General features: G+C 48.7%; 1 long non-coding RNA gene across 1 annotated transcript; it reads left to right on the forward strand.

Moving 5' to 3' along the window:
• The first annotated feature begins 9,306 nt into the window (after nt 1–9,306).
• On the forward strand, nt 9,307–10,535 carry LOC121490659. Its single transcript, XR_005987738.1, has 3 exons — nt 9,307–9,360; nt 9,741–9,816; nt 10,310–10,535. It is a non-coding gene; the product is annotated as an uncharacterized LOC121490659 (long non-coding RNA).
• The last annotated feature ends 10,192 nt before the right edge of the window (nt 10,536–20,727 follow it).

The raw sequence follows: 20,727 nt of genomic DNA on the forward strand, positions 1-20,727 counted from the left end.
CTGCCTGCACTCTGGATGAAGGTGACCCACGTGGGTCCCCACAGGCAGGGCTGGCAATGGGGGAGAGGGACAAAATTGGACCACCCTGTATTGGTCTTGGGGTCAAGCCCCTTCAGTAAGTGTTATTCCCATTTTATAGATTAGGAAATTGAGGCCCAGAGAGAGAGAAGGCCGTTGGTCCAGGTCATAGGACTTAGAGGTGCCAGAACCAAGGCTTGAGGCAACCTAGCTCTGCAATGGTCACCTCAGCGTGGTATGACAATGCAGGGTCGGAAGAGTTCTACTCTCCTTTCACCTCTGGCTCTATGCCCCTGGGCAGGTTACTTCACCATTCACTGGCCCCGCCAGTAAATAGACACAATGACTTCTATGTTGCAGGCTGTGCGGGTTTGAGATGCTACACAGAAAGCTCCTGGTACAGATAACTACCTGCTCAATAAACAACAGCTCCCTGCCCTTTCTCGGCTGTGAAAGTGGGGGACAGGCTGCTGGGCTGGCCATCACTTCCACCCCACTATCTGGGTCTGGGTTGATGTCGTTCTACCCGTGTTACCACAGAAGCCTCGTTGCTCACTGGTGGTGGGTAACTGGCTTCCAAACTTCCCCTGGTAGATGCCAAGGTGTCTTTACCCAGATGGGTGATCAGTCTGGTGACACTGATCACTTTTAGTATCACCCCAGAAGGAAGAAATCTGACCTCCAGTGCTTCTGATGGACTATAATAGGAAGAACACAGCACCCCCCAGAGAGTCTGCTTGCCCAAATAATTGACCCTACATGGGCCAACTTTCTGGATTTAAATACCAGTTTCCAGGAAATGGGGGAGGACAGTGGAACATGTTAAATGACACTGTGAGGGGTTGGCCCACATTAAAGGGGGGATCATTCTACAGGACAAAGGACTTGGTTCTTTAACAACTAAGATGGCAAACACAAGGCAGGCAGGAAGGACCGTTAGAGATTATAAGAGATTTGAGAGGCATAGCAACTAAATGCAATGCATGGACCTTGTTTAGACTCTGGTTCAAACAATGAACAAGGAAATACATTTTTGAGAAGAGTGAGGGAATTTGAACATGGACTTTGTATTAGATGGTATTAAGGAACTGTTAATTTTGTTAGGTGTGATAACGATATCGAGGGTTTTTTTTTGTTGTTGTTTATTTATTTATTTAAGTAGTGCCTACACCTAAGGTAGGGATTAAAACCATGACTCTGGGATCAAGAATTGCATGCTCTTCTGACTGAGCCAGCCAGGGACCCTCAGGTTCTTTTTTTTTTTTTTTAATGTTTAAATAAGAAACGTTCTAAAAAAAAAAAGTTCTAATATGTAAGAGATACCTTCTGAAATATTTATGGGTAAAATGATATAATGTCTGAAATTTTCTTTAAAAGGAGCTTGAGAGGAGGAATGAAATAAGAATAGCAAAATAGGGGTGGTTGTGGAAGCTGGGTGGAGGGCACATGGGGGTTCATTATGACATTCTCTTTACTTTGGGGTGTGTTTGAACATTTCTATAATAAAAAGTAAAATTAAATAAAGAGGGTCTGTGAATATTCCATTTGTTGGCTCTGGCCCTCCGCCTTTTCTTTCTCCCTCCCCTGTCCCCTCCCCCATGCCCCACATTCAGGCCCAGATAACATCTGTTCTCATTAGACACAGCAGTCTGGTTCCACTTCCTGTTCTCACCGAAAGGCCAGAGAAAGGAGAGGCAGACCTTGACCGGAAGCTGGCCCTGCCTGAATGACATTTGGCCTCTTGCCTGGTTTCCCCAAGGCCTACCCTGATTCTTTTGGTTCTGAGCACTTGTATCAGTCACTTTGTAACCTAGTGGCACTTGCCCTGTGCGCAGTCATGGGACACATTCCTCTGCCCACTTACCACTCCCCCTAGTCGTCCATCCAATAAGAATTTACTGTTCATCTACTCTGGGTGGGTAGGTGGATGGGGGGAGGCATTCCTGTGTGAGAAGTTACACAGATGCAAAACCTAGCCTCAAGAGGGAGCTCAAATCCCAATCTGGACATATTGAGAACATGCCACATCTTGTACTGATGATGAAACATGACCATGGGGCAAAAGAAGGAAAGACTAAAATCTGGGGAGCCTCCAGGACAGCAGGGATTGGGAAGACTTGATGTGTGAGGTGATGAATCTGGGTCTTGGGCCATGAGGAGACCAGAAGGGGCGGAATGTATCACACACTGCCTTGCAGATAGGACTAGGGAGACCCTAAGGAAAGATACAAGTGCTGGCTATGGTTATGGGTACTACTGTTTTCAGGCGCCTACTTATCTCATCTTGCAGGATAAAGGTGAAGTTCGTACCTAACTCATAATACAGACGGAGTACTTTTCCTCCTTGCCTCCTGGTATCGCCTCCTGAATGACTTTGTAAGCTTCTCCCAGAGCAGAGGCTCTGCTAGGTGTGCTTCTGGGCCTTACAGTATCTAGCACAGTGCTGGGCTCATAGCAGGCACTTCATGAAGACCAATGACCATTTAGGTGAATGAGCCAATTTTAGGCCAGTACCAGGATGGCTGTATTAAAATCTCGGGTGCTCGGAACAAAGGGATTCCAGGGCCCCATCTTAGATCCTCAGAATCCAATCTACAAAGAACGAGCTAAGGAGTCTCTGTTCACCTGGTTCCCCAGGAGGATTGCCGCCAGGTTAGAGAACCACGTGGGGCGTTGAGGTGAGTTCAGCACCACGGACAGAACCCGTGTTGTGCCTCCATCTACTCTCCTTCCGGGGACTAGCTGGGGCAGGGCATTCCATGTGTGCATGTGGTGGGGCTCATGGTCTAACCCCGAGGTGGAAGAGGTGACACCCGTGGCCTTGGCCCCCTAGTCACACAGCCCTCATCTATGCTTCAGGAGTGGGTTTCAGGGCAGGCACTGGTCTGCTGTGGGAGACAGCTCTGACTGCACAGGGAGGGGCCGTATAATAAATATCCCCTCCATTTCTTTTATAAGTTGTAAATGACTCCCATACTGTGTAAGCAACAAAGCATGGAGCCTGAGCCAATGTGAACAAATTAATCCCCCAAACATGGTTTGAGCACCTACTGTGTTCAAGGGCTGTGCTGGTAGCCAAGGGGCACATAGGGATGAGCAAGATATAGCTGTCGCCCCGAGGAACCCACAGCTTGTCAAACATGGTTCATTGATTGTTACGAAGGCGAGCGGCCTTGAAGATAACCAGACACCAATCAGTGAATGTGTGTACTGGAGAGGCAGCCAGGAGAGTGGAAAGAACAGACAACTAGTGGCAGAGGCTTCCTGGCTCTGAGACCTGATCGTGCCACAGGTTAGCTGCATGGCTTTGTGCATGCTACATAGCTACCAGAGCCTCAGTTTCCTAATCTGAAAAATGGTAGTGATGGCATCCCACCCCCCCCACATTCCAGGGCATTTGGGCACAAGGCACAGCTCGAGCACCACTAATTTGCTCACAGACTCCAAATTTATACCAGACCTGATGCCAGATACCATGAACTAGGTGGATGAGAGCTGGCACCCAAGGATCTTATACTGGGGGTTTAGGGCAGAGGTGGAACTTCCTCTCTTCTTCCTGGCCCCCAGCTGGACTCCATTTTTAGCCCCCCTTGCAGTGAGGGCAGCCATGCGATTGGATTTTGATTGACGGCTGTGCTCTATTTGTAAAACCCTCCTACACGAGAAGATCTCTCTCTGTCCTCATCGCTGGCTGACTGTTAAGGACTGGGGGTCAGGCGGACAGAGCATGGAGATGTGAGAAACCCAGGTCACAGAATCTCCCCAAGGAAGTCTGCCCACCAAGTGGCTGCACTGAATTGTCAGAAGAACCCGAAACAAACTTGTGTTGAGTTGAGCTCCTGGGTTTGGGATGCTCGTTACAGTGCTTATTGGATCCTGACTAATACAAGGAGATACAACAAGCAAATAAATAAATAAGCAAGAGTTCGAGAATATGATGGTATGAAGAGGGATATACATAGGGAGGAAACAGTGGAGGATATTTGGAGAACAAATTGTCCCTTTGTTTTTAACTTCTTCTAAGTTTAGCTAATAAATCTTTTGCCCCACAGTGGTCCTGGTCTGCAAGTCTCTTGCTTTGAACATATAACTTCCATCTCAAGCTTCTTGACACCCCATCTTGTTTGATATATACATCACTCATATAACTCCCCCACCCTCTGGATTTTATTTCAAGGACCTGCTGGCCAGGTTTGTCTTTCATTGGCCCTGCTGGTTTGGAACACTGTCCCTTCATGCTATGCACCTCCAGTGAACTTTGTTTTTCCCACCATTTCCTCATCTTCTGGGGTAAAGATCCTAGCCTGGGTTCCCAGCCAGTTATACCTCTCCAGCCCACTGACCTCCCCTTCCTCAGCTTTGTTTAGTATTCAGGTGACAGTATCTTTGCACCTTTAATGACTTTATAGAGGCAAGATACAGACCATGAGAGAGAAAATACCCAATTTACCAGATGGTTTGCAAGAGATTTATGTAGTCTAAATCTGTTTTATTTGTATCTGATTATTTTAAAATTAAATCAAAATAAACTCTAATACATAAGTAATATGTTTACTGTTCCATTTACTCATTGCTGCATAACAAACTACTCCCAAAGTTAGTGGCTTAAAACAGAGACACGACTTATTTTACTCATGAATCTGCAGTTTGGGCACTATTCATGGGACTGCTTGTCTTTGCTCCATTTGGTATCAATTGGGGCAGCTCCGAGCTGGGGCTAGGTTCATCTGAAGGCTCTTTCATGTGTCTGATACCTGGATGAGGAAGACTCAAGTTGCTGGCATTGTCCTCTATCTCTATGAGGTCTATGAGGTCAGTATGACTTTTCTGGGTAGCTGGACTTCTTATCTGTTGGCTCAGGGCTCCCAGCCAATGGAGCTAGGTAGAAGCTGGATTGCCTCTTATGACCTGGCCTAGGAGGGAATGAGCATCACTTCATTAGAAGCCAGCAACCAAGGCTGACCCCTAATCAAAGAGGAGGGCTTAGACTCCCTGCATTCCTTTAAAAATCACATTATTAATTTAAAAAATTGTGTTAAAATGTGTATAACAAAAATTTTGGCATACTACCAATTTAAATATAATGGTATAAATTAGCGACATTAATCATATTTGTGTTGTTGTGCAACTATCACCAAAACTTTTTTAAAAATTTACAAAATATTTTGTTAATTTATTTGAGAGAGAGACAGAGAGAGAGTGAGAGAGCATGCACAAATGGGGAAGGGGCAGAGGAAGAGGCAAATTCCTTGCTGAGAAGGGAGCCCAATGTGAGGCTCCATCCCAGGACTCTGGGATCAGGACCTGAGCTGAAGGCAGATGCTTAGCCAACTGAGCCACCCAGGCACCCACCAAACTTTTTAAAAAAGAAAGATTTATTTATTTTTTGGGCTGGAGGGAAAGAGCACAAGTGTGTGGGGGGAAGCGCAGAGGGAGAGAATCTCAAGCAGACTCCCTGCTGAGGGCAGAGCCTGATTTGGGGCTCCACCAGGGACCCATGAAGTCATGACCTGAGCTGAAAGCAAAATTGGATGCTTAACCTGCTGAGCCACCCAGGCGCCCCACCAAAACTTTTTCATAGTGTTTAAGTACAATGCTCCCAAGGTTTCTCCATGCTGCAGGATGCATCAGGATTCCCTTCCTTTTCACAGCTTCAGACTATTCCATCATCTGTGTGTGTTATTTTGTCCATTCATCCACCCATGGGCACTTGGGTCACTTCCATCCTTTGGATATTGTGAATAATGCTGCTGTGAACATAGCAGGTGTACAAATATCTGTTTTCATCCCTGCTTTCAGTTCTCTGGGGAATATACTCAGGGTGGAATTGCTGGATCACACGGTAATTCTATGTTTAATCTTTTGGAGGAACGGCCGTTTTCACAGCAGCTGCACCGTTTTACATTCCCACTAGCAATTCACAAGTGTTTCATTTTCTCCACACCCTCCCCCCACTTGTTATTTTTCTGTCTTTCTTTAAAAAAATAATAGTCCTCCAAATGGGTGTGAGGTGCTAGCTCATTGCGGTTTTGATCTACATTTCCCTAATGGTTAGTGATGCTGAGCATCTTCTCGTGTGCTTATTGGCCATTTGTACATCCTCTTTGGAGAACTGTCTTCTCAAGTTCTTTGCCCCATTTTTAATCAGGTTATTTTCTGTTGTTGATGAGTCCTCATTCTTTTTTACAGCCATGTGGTGTTTCAAAGAATAGCTATCCAGTTTTTTATTAACCGGTCCTCTATTGATGGATATTCGGGCTGTTTCTAGTCACATGCTCTTCAAAAAAAAAAAAAATGCTACAGTGAATTTTCTTGTACATATGTTATTAGGCTCACGTGCTAAGTATTTTGGAGGATAATTTCCTAGCAGTAGGACTGGTGAATTAGAGAGAAGGTGCATTTATCATTTAGGTGGATACTCTCCAATTGCCCTTGAGAGAGGATGTACTGATTTATATTCCCTGTAGCCATGTAAGAGAGGAAGGCACAGCTTTAAAACTAACACATATGTTTTCGGCATTGTGCCAAAGATTTCTTCTTCCTTGGGGATGCTAATCTGACATTTCCTGATACCGATTAAAACACTGGCCCAACACTGCACTCTGTTGAGGGATTTGTAACTTAATTGCATTTGTTCATGAAATGGAATTAATATCAAATAACTTGCCATCAACAGGACTAATTTTTGACTCTGCGCTGTGACAAATCTATTCATATTTTGTGTTTTACGGATCTGTTCAAAGTCTTAAAAAAAAGCCGCTATCTGAATACCATTAAACTGCTATAAAAAATCAGACTCAAATTTCAATGTGTATGCCAATCTTTGCAAATAATACAGAATTTATTCCTATCAATTCCTTCCCAGGGGTATTGCCATGAAAATTCACAACTGGAAGTTCTTTTCTCTTATTAATAGTATCTAACACGACTACAACTCACATTAGGTATTAATTCAACCTACACTCTCTAGACTACATGTAGATTTAGAAGCAAACAGCATCTCTTTACAAAGCCCACACCAAACCACTCGCTCCTTCAACTTCTACTCAAAAAAGTAACTGAAAATCGTGATAAGCAAACTAGGATCCAATTTAAACAGAGAGATTATACCTACATTAACCATCTTATGTTAATACATGTTCATAAGGGACGCCTGGGTGGCTCAGCAGTTGAGTGTCTGCCTTTGGTTCAGGGCATGATCCTAGGGTCCAGGATTGAGTCCCACATCCGACTCCCTGCAGGGAGCCTGCTTCTTCCTCTGCCTGTGTCTCTGCCTCTCTCTCTCTGTCTGTCATGAATAAATAAATAATCTTAAAAAAAGACATACGGTAAATAAAATAGGATGTCCAGGGTGGATAAATGGGAAATGTTTATCTAATATGTTAAAATCATAGTAAATGCACATCAATTTTATACTTTGTGTTACCTTGAAGTAGTTTACATAAATATGAGCTCACTTTTTCTTCCTTGCAATGATATCTTCGAGTTCATTCAGTTCAGTCAGTCACCCAGAATGGGGATCCCAGGGCACCAAGCATGGCTTCCTTTCTCCAGTGATGGCAGTGTCATGATCTCAAATGGCAGTGAAGCCAGACTGCTCCTTATTCGGTGCCCAGCTTGAGCGTCCAGGACACAGGGGCTTCCTCCTCAGCCACCTGATGGTCAGTGATGCATACCTGCCCAGAGATATTTTTTAAAGCTCCCCAAGTGATTCCAACATACAGCCACGTTTGGAACCTACCACCCCAAGACATTTATTTTAGAGACACATTTTGTATAAATGATTGGGCGGGCCAGATATATTTTAAGTAACATACATAAAAATAAGTATATCAGTGGCACCTTGGTGGAGCAGGGGGTTAAGCATCTAACTCTGGGTTTTGGCTCAGGTCATGATCTCAGGGATGGTGAGATCAAGCCCCGGACTGGGCTCAGCACTCAGAGCAGAGTCTGCTTGAGAATCTCTTTCCCTCTCCCTCTGTCCCTCCCACTCATACTTTATCTCTCAAATAAATACACAAGTTAAAAAAATAAGTATATCATTTTTAAACAAGTTAATCAATATTATCTAAAAAGTACCTTATAATGTATGGCTAGTGATATTCACACCACCCTTTAGGAAATAATGAATTCATTTATTCGCTCATTCACTCGTTCTTTGATTCATCCATCCCACATTTCCCAAGCCCCTCTCATGAGCCCTGAGGATACTGAGCATCCTCCCTGCCCTCTTGCTTGACTATGCCTGGTGTCCACCTGCCACCCATGAGCCTCCACGCTCCCTGCTTCTGGAACAGGAATGGAGCCATTCTCAACTTCTTCAGGCCTCAGGGCTTTGTGCTTCTTGCACGGTCGCCCACTCTTCCCTTGGCCTAGATGGGCGGTCTTGTGGTGTGTGTGTGGAGTGGGGGCTAGCTACATCCCAGGTGGGAGTTCCGGCAGGAGTGCCGGCTCTCACCACCAGGGGACACTCCTGCATCACCGCTGGCTTCTTGCCCGGCACCAGGCTCAGGGCAAGGTGGGCCAGGCAGGAAGGTTAGGAGGCCTGGGGGGCGGCTTCCGGGTCTTGGCCAAGTTTAGGAAGAACCTCAGCAGATAAGGGGACATGAAAATGGACCCCCTGCACTCAGATTCCCAGAAAACCTCCCCTCCTCCTTGCCAGGGAGGAAAAGTGCCCAGCACATCCCCCAGGCTCAGCAAAACCCAACTAGCTGGGAACAGCAGTCATCAGTTAAATAATCCTACCCATTTGGTGAGGGGCAAGGTTGTTCCACGTGCAGATCTGACTGCACCATGAGCACCAGACAGCATTGCTGTCTGTGTACCTCAACCCTTTGCTGATTATTTTCAGGGAGAGAAGAGCAGGAAACAGAATGGAAGGCCAACCAACGAGGGGACCTCTCCTGGGGGCGGGGGCCACCCGGACCCCCACCTTCCACCGGGGAGACTGGACCTGTGGGATGACCCTCTGAAACTGTCCTGCGCCAGCCCCCTTCTATAGAATGAGACTGAAATCATTTCCGACCCGTCTGCCTCTCTTGGGCGCATTTGATGTGAAAGCTGCTGCAAACAGCAGAGAGCAGGTTGAAACAAAAACAAGAGAATCTAAAATGGAACTTGGCTCCCCTTTCCTGCCCCTCCCTGCCTTGGAATTTGTGCAAATTTGTCATCTGTGTGAGTCTGTGCTTCACCATGCCTTGCTGGAGCTGGTAATTAGGTGCGGTGGTGGCTCCTGTCTTGCCCTCTGATGACTTTTCTCTAATTGCTCTAATCTCTGTTTTCACTCGCTCGTTGGAAAATGAGAAGAGCCTCCAGCAGCTCCCCAAGGAGGGGAGATGAGGGGTGAGCCCCTGGCAAGGGGAGGGGAAGGCTGCGGTCCTGCACCTCCGAGTGGGGCCATGGCAGACGCGCTCCTTGCTCCCGGGTTCTTGCAGTTCCAGGGCTGGGGGGGCATTGATGGGGGAAGCACAGGAGGGTGAGAAGTTTCCTGGGGGGTGGGGGGCGGCAGAGGTCCCAAAGGACCCCGATGGGGCTTGGTCCTGGAGAGAAGATGTGGGGCTCTTGTGTGGGAGGTTAGCTAAGAGCCTGGGGGCGGGGGCAGAATGCCTGGCTAGGGGCAGGAATGGGGGACTAGGGGGGCAGTGGGAGACCTAGCAGTGGTGGGGAAAGATCTGGGCTTGAAGGAGCCTCTCTGTGTAGCTCCCTTGTTTCTGCGATTGCAGGGCTATAGCTTTCTCCTGGGCAGGACGATTCCATGTGGCCTCTCTGGATGTGTCATACCTTTGGGAGGACAGTTCGGTGTGTACCTGTGTCTATTATGTGTGTGTTCAGTGCTGTGTGTGCCTGTGCATGAGTGTGTGTATGTGAGAGAGAGAGAGAGAGGGAGGGAGAGGTGGGGAGGGGGGTTGTGTGTCACCAGTAGCTGCTGGCTCCCAGCCCTAAAGAGAGTCCTTGCTAAAGCTCTCGGACACCTGCCTTGGGACAGTGGTGGCCGGTGCAGCTGGGGAGGTGGGCTCCAGAGCTGCTTAAGGCCCCACCGCTGGGGTAAAGCGATTACTGCTGTGTGTGTGTGTGTGTGTGTGTGTGTGCACGCGTGCTCGCGTGTGTAGGCGGGTGAGACTGAGCTCACAGCCCTTAGCTGCTGCAGGTTTCTTAACTGCCCCGGAGAAGATCCAAAAATTTGCCTGTGGTGCTTCCTCCCTTTCCTTGCTGAGACTCACTCCCCGTTGCTGACCTGGATCCGTGCATTCACTCCAAGATGCTGTTTCTCCTAAATTGCTTCTCCTCCTAGGGGTTCTGTGGCTCTAATGGTGGAATTTCAGTCGGTGTCAGAGGGGAGACAGCTCAGGATGGAGGGAGCTTCCTGGAGCCTCCTTCACGACGCGGACAAATCAAGATTTCTGACCTTGTGTTTGACAAATGAATCACCTGCAATCACACTTATTTTTACCTGCATAAACTGAAGCAGGAGGCAGAGTGTTGGGTTGCACCTCCTGTGCTGGGAGGCTCTTCGTAGGGTTAATTCTAATAAGAGCAGTTAGTGTGAAGTCGGGATGAAATGTTCCAAAACCGGTGAGTAAATTCAGGTTCCTATCACACACATCCATAAAGAAAGAAAGTTCTCAGCATGAACATGATGACCGTGGCCGACGATAAACAGCCCCTCCTGGGTAGCAGCCACCACCGCAGGCTCTTCCCGGGTCGGCGTCTGTAATCCTCACTCCGTGGTGCCCATTTTACAGATGGAGAGACTAAGGCACAAGGAGGGCCACTGTCTGTGGAGCAGGGCCCTGAACTCTGGCTGTCTGGTGCCGGTGGGGCGTCCCCAGCCACTGTGCCGTGCATTGCAGGACAGTCGTGTAGGGTGCTCACGGCATGGCTTAACAGCACCCCTTCTTGCAGGAGAACCACAAGCCATGGTGTCACAGGTTGCTTCTTGCCAGCGACCCAGTTTCACGTGGCAGAGATGGAGGAGGGCAGGCACAGAGGAGGGCTCTACACCCCACCCTGGCTAGTGTCTGGATGGTTGGTTGGTTTGCTCTTTGTGATTTGTAAATATTCTGGCCCGTTATCTCTGCAACAGGCACGCTGTTGGGCCCAGCGCTTTGCAGCCTCAACAGCCCTTGTGTGAAGAGCTGTTACTGTGGTGATGCGCATGGAGCGTCATGGGCGCTGGGCTGTGGGGTCCGCAGGGGTCTGGGAGCTGGGATTTGAACACTAGTCTCTCTCTCGGGAGTCATGGCTGTCTGGGGGGCGCATCGGTAACGTGGGGGTGTCAGAGGTGGGGGTTGCCCAGTAATTGCAACCTCACGGGGCTTTCGTGGATCAGGTCAGGATTGTTTCCCTTTGCAGATAACAGAGACAGGAAATGAAGGCTTGAACCAGATTGAGGCTTATTTCTCTTCCACACAAAGGATGTCGGGAAGTAGGGGAGTCCAGGGCTAGTGGGAGCCTCAACAGTGTCGTCAGGGACCCAGGCTCCTCCTTTTTCTTAGTCCCACCAACTTCAGCACGTGGCTTCCAGCCTCAGAGGCACCTCATGCTACAACGTAGCTGCTGGATCTCCATTATCACATCTGCTTTCTGGAGCGGCGGGTATTGACTGGCTAAATGTTTCCCTCTGTCCCACCTAACAATTTATGCTTGCTCTCATGTGCCTTGCCTCGCTGCAAGGGAAGCTGGGAAAAGGAATATTTTGGCTGGGCACATGGCCACATGAGGTTGTTACTAAAGTAAATGGGAGACAGGACACAATTAGGGTACTCTGCAGTTTCTGCCACAGAGTACAGTAGCGTCCTATGCACCCCAAAGTGAAGCTTTTTCCAGGTGCAGTGACTATTTCAGACCAAACAGCTGGAGGGGGTTAGGGGAAAGAGCCCTGGCAGGGAATGCCAGCACCCAGGCCTTGCAGGGGCTTGCTAGTTTGGGGTCTTATCTCCTCCTTAGTGTCCCGTAGTACTTCCAGCCTTGAGGAAGGGGTTCTGCTGGACAACCATGGCAGGGCTGGGGAGAGGGAGGGAAGGCTGCCCAGGAGGGAGGGAAGGCTGCCCAGGAGCCAGGTGGCTCTGTGCCTTGCAGATATGTTCTGGAAGGAACCGTGATGACCGTGGTGATGGTATAGCTTGGCACTGGGTTGGTGGTCTGGGTGGTCCACCTGGGAGGGCAGGATATGGGTAACCCAGAGTCTTGAGGATGTAGGTGGCCAGCAGAAGGTAGCTGATCTGGGAAGACCTCTTGACACTCCTGCAGGTCCAGCCCCAGGTGGCTCTGGTCCAGTGACCAAGTTCATGGACGTCCCCCTGCTTCTGCTGGGCCCTGAGAGGGCGTCACAAGGGTTATGACCACCCGAGGGAACATTTCACTGTCAAAGGCATCTTCACCTCCATATCACACAGATCTGCCCCCATAGACTGGTGAGGTTGGCAGAGATTCTTTCCTTTTTTTTTTTTTTTTTTTTAAAGATTGATTGATTGATTGATGAGAGAGAGAGAGGCAGAGACATAGGAGGAGGGAGAAGCAGGCTCCATAAAAAAAAAAAAAAAAAAAAAAAGAAGCAGGCTCCATGCCAGGAGCCTGACGTAGGACTCAATCCCAGGTCTCCAGGATTGCGCCCTGGGCCAAAGGCAGGCACTAAACCACTGAGCCACCCAGGGATCCCGATTCTTTCCTTTTTACGGAGAGGGAAACTAAGACTGAGAGTTGGTACAAGCTGTGCTCAAAGTCACACCATGGTGGAGCTGGGCTGGGCCCCAGGGGTCCCTTGAGTCCCAAAGGGGCGGGCAGGGGATGGTCTGAGAACATGTTCCAAATGTAGTGTCTTTTCATTTCTCTTCTTACTTAAAAAAAAATTGAGGTATAATTTACATATAGGAAAGTGTATAGATCCTAAGTGTGCAGTTTGGTGAATTTTGCCTGTTTGTCAAAGCTTCCCAGTGCCCCAGACAGCTCCTCATGTCCCTTCCTAGTCACTAACGTGTCCTCTCCCAAAGGGCAACCACGATCCTGACCTCTGTCACTAGAGATTGGTTTTGCCTGTTCTTAATATAAACAGTCATGCAGTGTGTTCTTTTGCTTTTGGCTTCTCAGACTTAGCGTAATGCCTGTGAGACTCATCCTTGGTGTGGCATGTGTGTCTATTGCTGATTCTTTTTTATTGCTAAGTACTGTTCCCCTGTGGGCTATGCCACCATTTGTCTATTCATTTACCCATTGGTGGACTTTTGGGTTGTTTCCTGTTTGGAGCTGTAGTGAGTAAAGTTGCAGTGAACATTCATGTTCCCATCTTTGTGTAGACATATACTTTCACTTCTTTCGGACAAATACCTAGTTGTGGGATGACTGGGCCAGAGAATAGATAATATGTTAGATAATATGTAAACTGTCAAGCGGGTTGGACCACTGCCACTTCCACTAGCTGTGTACAAGCTGTGTATCCTTCCTGTATTTGATATTTTTCAGTCTTCTTAATTGTGGCCATTTCTGTAGGTGTGAGTGATAACTTAATGTGATTTTAAATTGTAAATCTCTGATGATTGATAATATTGAGGGTCTTTTCATGTGCATATTGGTTATTTTGCTATTTTCTTTCATGAAATTCCAGTTTGTACCTTTTGCCTATTTTTTAAAAAGTGTTTTTTTTCTTATTAATGTGCAGAGGTTCTTTATATATGTTGGATACTAGTCCTTTGTCACATGTATGTATTGAAATATCTTTTTTGCATCTGTGAATTGGTTTTTCTTGCTCTAAATCAGGTCTTTTGATGAATATAACTCTTAATTGTAATGAAGCACAATGTGTCATTTTTCTGTTATGTTGTTTTGTGTTCTGTTTAAGAAAGCTTTGCTTCCCCAAGTGGAGTCTTTTTGACACGTGACTCCATCTGGCCTCACGCCATCTGTTTGCTCTCTCTGCCTCCTAGTCTCCTATTAGACACGCCTCTCAGTAGCAGGGGGTGAGGAAGGCAGAGATGGGATAGAGATCTGGGATAAAATACAGGGTTAAAAGCCTGGATTACTCACCTCCGCAGGGCATGAGATTTGTGTCCCTCGCCCCCTTCCTTCCCCTGCGGGGATTTGGGTTTATGCTGCGCTGCAAGATTAAAACCAAAGAGATTAAAAGATTAGCTCTGGCAGGGAAGGCAAATTCTCTGTCCCTTTGCTCCTGGAGTCAGTAGGGAAGGTCGGGGATGAGGTGGAGTGAGAGGTAGTGATGGAACCACCTCTGCCTCCAGGGCCTTCCCCTCCCTCCTCCTCTGGGGAGGCTTGGCCAGGGCCACCTTAAGCGTGTGTGGCCTTGGGGCACACACTTACCTCTCTGGGTCTCTGTTCTCTGTTGAAGAGCAGGTGGGGGAGCTGAGCTGGAGAGTGAGCACCAGCATGGGCTTCAGTGGGTTCTCAGAGGGTGAGCCCCAAGCCAGCAGTCCCAGCAACAGCTGGGGATGTGCTAGAAATGCAAACATCAGGCCCTTGCCAGACCTACCAAGGAAGAAATTCTGGGGAGTGGGAGGAGGGGCAGCAATCTGGGTTTTAAAAGCCCCCCAGGGCATTCTGATGCGCTAGGGTCTGTGTACCAGCATCTTTCATTATGGTGACAATTGCTAATTTTTAGAGCATTTGACTGTGCTCATCAGTGACTCTTCTACAGAGTATGTACCCGCTCACCAATGATGGAAGTACTATTACTCCACTTTGCCCAAAAAGAAACCCAGACACAGAGAGGTGAAGCAGCTTGCCCAGGGTCACATAGTTACTAAGTGGCTCAGCCTGGATTTAGATTTGGGGAGACTGGCTCCAGGCACTGAGCTGCTAACCCCTGTTCGAATGTGCTGAATTCCCAGGGCTGTGCACCCTGGACCTTCAATGAAGCCCACAGTCCTCCTCGGCTGCTCCGAGGAGTGGTGGCTCCAAAGGGCTGACTGCCCTGGGCGCTCCTGGCTCTCATGCTTCTTTCCTGGCCTCCCCCTGGGTCTGATGATCTACTTCGACACCACGCAAGGCACCTTCCCACTTCCTCTTCCTGCTTCCTGGGGAGGAGGTGGTTGGGAAACCCCTGGGCTGAGGTTGAGAGAAGCGGATGCGTGTCTCAGCCAGACCCAGAGATAGAGACCTATGGTGCGCTCGGTGAAACTCATTCATGTATCGGGTCATTTCCACCTTCAGTGTTTAGTGATCCCAACCAGAGAGAAGTAGAGGCCAGCAGAAGGCCAGAGGCAGAGAGAAGGGGAAGAGAGGAAGAGGAAACCTTTCTGTTAATTTTACATTCTTCCTACAAGTCCCCTCCTGCACTAGGGCCGGTTGAAAACACCAACCCCAATGCTGGAAAGTGATCAAGGAACAGCCAAGGCCCAGATGAGGAGGCTGATTTATGGCAGCAGTGCTGGGGAGCCGGGGTGAGCATGCCAGGTGGGAGAGAGCAATCCATCACTGCTCCCTAGGGGAGAGGAAAGGCTCCCCACCGGCCTGGCCTGGACTGGGATGCAGGCCTGCCCTGCTGTCTGCCAGGTCAGCGAGGCCCCTGCTCTGGGGGGGTGAGGTGGGGGGAGTGGGGGGTGGGCGGGGGGGGTGGCATTTCCTGGGTAGCTGGGGAGCCCTAGCACTCCCTCCCACTTTTCTTCCCCTTCATGGGTCTAGAGTCCCTTCGAACCTTTGGGTGGGGGCAAGGGTGGTTGGGGGCAGGAGGAAGGACCCCCCAGATACAACTCTGGACAAGTCCATTCTCTGAGACCCAGCTTCCTCGTTGGTAAAATGAGGGTCTCAGCCCAGCTGTGCCAGCCTCACAGGGTGGTGGTGGAGGTGAAGTGGTCTAGGGGGGGCTCTGCAAAGCTCTGTCCCACCTGAGACAAGCGTGGGGTTGGAACAAGGAACTGGCCTCCTATGGCTGTGTTCCCGGGCGTGTGCTGGGCTCTGCGTGGGGAGGTGTGTGTCAGGCACGCAGGGGCTGCAGCCCAGGGTCTTTGCAAGCAGGGTTGTCCATTTGTGCATCTACATGACGAATTCAAATCAACAGCTACGCACGTGGTGCCTGTGTGTGCATGCACCCATGTGTGTGCAGGCATGTGTGAGTGTGTGTGTGCAATGGCACTGACGGCCTGAGCTGCCTATAATCCCTTTACTCCTGCCAGCTGGGGAGGACCCCTCTGGGTGGTGGTGGAGGTGTGGCTGGGTGCTTATGCCCAGGCCCCATCCAGCTGGTTATTTATTGATTAATTTTGCTGCCAGTGGATGGATGCCAAGCCTTTGCCAGGCGCAGGCCCTGGGCTGATTTACATAATTAAAAACCATCAGTAACAGAGCCAGGCCTCACCCACCAACTGCTTCCTCTGGCATGACAACAGGCTGAGCCTCCCTCCTCCACCCCTACCCCTGCTTCTGTACCCCAAGACTTCCTCGCCTCCCCAGCCCCCTCGCTCTCCGGGCCTGCCCCGAGGCAGCCCACCAGCCAGGGCTGCTCTGTGACATTGGCCACCACCCGGTCGGTGATGGAGAGATTGTAGCATCCTGGGATTCTCGAGTCACTGACTCTGAGATTCTATTAGTCCATGGTTGTGAGGTTCTTTGATGGAGAGTCTCAGATTATAAGATTCAGCTGTGATCCTCCAAGTATGTGATTTTTCAAGAGTCTATTACTCTATGTGACAAAGGGGAGAAATGTTTGCTCTCAGCAGTCCTGCCCGCTCTCAGGAGAGCCTGCTCCCCGTGGAGGCCACTGCGGAGGGTGGAGGGTGTCAGTCACTGCTTTACAGAAGGAGGAGCGATTGCTCAGGGCCCAAGCCTCGGGGCAGGGGTGGGTGCTGATGAGTCTGGGCAGAAGCAAGGAGGACAGAAGGACACCTTGGGGAGAGGAGGGAAGATACCCCCGTGGAGGCCTCCCCTCTAAGAGGGGCTTCGGAAAATTCTGGATTCTGTGGAGTGTGTGACATCAGCCCCCTTGCTGGTGTTGCTTCCAGTGTCTTCAGAAAAGGCTCTCGCATTCACAGAGGCAGTTTGGGGGTGACCAGTGTAGGCTCTCCGTCTTCCAGCTATATGACCTTGGGAAGCTGCTCTGCCTCTCTGAGCTGCAGTTACCTTCTCACCTATAAAATGGGGCTTGTCTAAGTGGGGAGTGCTAATCCGTGTGACGTGCTTAGTAGGCAGCCGGCATGTGGTGAACCTCCATGAACGGTGGCTATGATTGTGTGGGAGGTGGTGTCCTGGGGAGACTTTCAGTGGGCTGGTTAGACTTGGTGATGCAGGGGCTCAGGAGGGTGGGGGCCCTACACAGGTGGGCTGGGTCTGCTTGTCTCTGTAGGCAGATGCATGAGGATGTTTGTTGAATGAATGAATGATTTTCTCTTCTCTCAGCCCTTCTGGAACACGGTACTGGCCTCAGCCAGCCCATGGCCAGCTCAGGCAAGGTACCTGGCACGCATGACTTCTCACAGGTGGGTCCCAGGCCTTGCTCGCTCCTGCTCCATCTGTCCCCGTGTCTCCTCCTCTCCTGAATGCCCACAGCCCAGCCCCAGCCACTTCCCCTCCTGCTGCCCTTCCTCCAAAGCAGTTTGGGAAGATACAGCCCAGTGACCCCACGCCCAGCACCGTGGCCTGGAGGTGCACCCACAAGCCCCAACACAGAGCCACATGTCTTAGTCTGAGCACGCCAAGACCTCAACTTCTCAGTTTTCTGATCCAGAACCACAGAACTGAAAGCCCACAGGGTCGTCTAGCCCCTGTCCATGACATCTTGGACTACGTAATGGCACAGGGGAACCACCAATCTTAGGTAATTAAGAAAAGATTTGTCATAATTAAAAAATGTAAATAAAATACGTTTAAAATTAATGGTAGAATGTAAGATGGTGTGGAGAACAGTTTGGCAGTTTCTCCAGAAGAGAAATATCGAGGGGCACCTGCGGGGTTAAGTCGGTTAAGCGTCTGCCTTTGGCTCAGGTCATGATCCCAGGGTCCTGGGATCGAGCCCCATGTCAGGTTCCTTCTCCCTCTGCCCGCTCATGCTCTCTCTCTCTCTCAAATAAATAAAATCCTTAAAAAAATAAAATAAAATGAATGAATAAGTTAAAAAAAAAAAAAGATTCTCTCTCTCCCTGCTCCTCCCCCTCATGCTCACAAGGTCTCTCTCTTAAAAAAAAAAAAAAAAAAAAAAAGAGGTACATAGAGTTATCATCGAATGTAGCAATTCTACTCCTGGCTAAGGAGTCTGAAAGAACTATGGAAGCAGAGATTCAAACACACCCCCAAATTCACAGCAGCATTATTCAGAAGCGCCCAAAGGTGGAAGTAACCCAAATATCCATCAACTGATGAATGGTTACACAAAATACAAGACATTGTATAAACATATTGAAGGCATAAAAGAAACATGTATCCAATGGAACATTTTTCAGGCTTAAAAAAAAGGGAGTAAAGTTCTGATCCTTGTTACCACATGGATGAACCTTGAAGACCTAATGCTAAGTGAAAGAAGCCAGACACAAACTGGCAAATTCTGGAGGATTCCACTTAAGTGAGGCATCTGGAGTAGGCACATCCATAGAGAAAGAAAGTAGAATGCTGGTTCTGGGGGTGCTGGGGACAGACGATGCGGAGTTTGTGTTGAGTGAGCACATTGGGGAGGATGAGAAAGTCCTCGAGATGGACCGTGGTGCTGGTGGCACAATGATGCCAGTGTGCTTAATGCCGCTGAACTGTACATTGAAAAATGGTAAATTTCGTTATATATATTTTACCACAATTAAAAAAGTGTCTTCATTTCACCAGACGAGATCATTATGTTTGTAACCCCTGTTTTTAAATTTTTAAGATTTTGATTTTCCAGGCCATCTGTGTTCTGGGCACGTAGTAGGCCCTCCATCATGACTTGCCAAGTGTATGAATGAGCCAGGCCTCCCCATCTGGCCTGATGACAAGCTAGCTTGTCCCGCAGTTCATGGTTCCCATCCAGGCAGCTGCTTCTCTTGACTTCACCAGAGCAGACAACCCATCGCTCAGCCACAGGTTGGTGGGGCTGGGACAAGCGTCTGGTGGTGGTGGTCGGTGGCCCTGGGCTTTGAGGATTGGACACAGCCTCTGAGCTGATGAAGAAGCAATTTTGCACGGAAGCTTCTTTCTGGGGCCATCAGAAGGGAAGATGTCACGCTCGGCACACTCCAGAGCTGGAACACCGTAGGGACCAACAGCCCAGACCCTGCTTTGGTTGCATTTCAGGCTAGAAGACATTCCTTCTTGTTTGGCAGCAGCCCTTGGATGTGGCTTTTAATATGCTCATTGCCGTGTCATGGATTTGTCCCCCTGAGCAGTGGAGAGAATCGTCAAGTGCTGGGACAGTCAGGCTGTTGGGAGAATCAAGAAATTTGCCCCACAGTTGGTCTTTCAAAACCCTGGTATCTTTCAATCAAATGTGAACATTTGATGGAGTCTGATTATTCCAGGTGCTGACTGTAGAGACAAGTCATGTCATGTTTCCGAAAACCCAAGGAATGGTTTTCATGGGCACTTTTGTGTCATAGAGAAAGACTTTGAATCTTGGCCCTCATTTAAAAAAAAAAAAAAAAAAAAAAGCTCGATGTGCACCTTCATTCAACAGCGAGAGCGGCTCAGGTTGGAAAAGCAGACTTTTGTTCAGCCCATCTCTTTTGACAGCTGGCTAAAAAGACGTCCACTCAGTGGCCTTGGCTTGATTGCACTTGTAATATTCTCAATTTCTCTCAGCACTGAATGAAGATCAGGAAACACATTGTTGCCTGCCAGCTGCTCACTGTGAATAAGCTCTGAGCACTGGTGTTCCAGAGCAAGTGCCTCCATCCACGTAGCTGTGCCCTTTCTCGCAGCTGTCATGTCAGAGGAGAGTCAGGCCTGGTCTCATGGCCCCTTCTAGTCTACATTGTGGCTCACAAGTAATCATCAACTTAACCAAAAAACATCCTTTTTTGGCAGCACCAATGTTTGAGAGATGGACAGGACCAAATAAATTGTGGAGAACATTTCTCTCATACATGGACAGATCAGGCTGCAGGTGTCGGGGGAAATATCCAACCACAATGTTTTAATAAATAAAGGTGCATTCCTGAGAATATAGGTCTGCTATAGCAAAAGCCTGAATAATGGTGATTTAAATAAGATAGAAGTTTACTTCTCTTGAATATAATAGTCTGAGCATGACATGACCAGCACTGATCGGTTATAGTTTTTCATATTCAGTATTACCGGTCTTCCTAACCTGGAGATGGCCCCACTGTCTGGCTTAATATGGCTGCTCCAGCTCCTGCCATTGCAGCCACATTCCAGCCTGTGGGAAGGGCTGAAAAATGAAGAAGAGGTATGCACTTCTCCTTTAGAGGGCATGAATAGGAAAGTTCACACCTTGGCTCTGCTCTCGTTTCATTGGCTGGAATCCAGTCATGTGGCTACACCTATCTGCACAGCAAGCTGGGAAATGTAGTCTTCATCTTTATCAGCAAAATTTCTATTATTATTTTTTTTAGAGAGAGGGCATATGGGTGTGTGTGTGTGCAAGCAGCTGGGGGGTGGGGCTAGAGGATCAGAGGCAGGGGGAGAAAGAGAATCTTAAGCAGGCTCCATGCTCAGCCTGGAGCCCAACATGGGGCTCTGTCTCACCATCTGAAGATCATGACCTGAACCAAAATCAAGAGTCAGACACTCAACTGACTAAGCCACCCAGGTGCTCCCAAATTTCTATTTCTGCAGAAGAAAAAG

This window comes from Vulpes lagopus, chromosome 5, assembly GCF_018345385.1.
Source record: "Vulpes lagopus strain Blue_001 chromosome 5, ASM1834538v1, whole genome shotgun sequence".
In the NCBI taxonomy this organism is placed as follows: Eukaryota; Metazoa; Chordata; class Mammalia; order Carnivora; family Canidae; genus Vulpes; species Vulpes lagopus.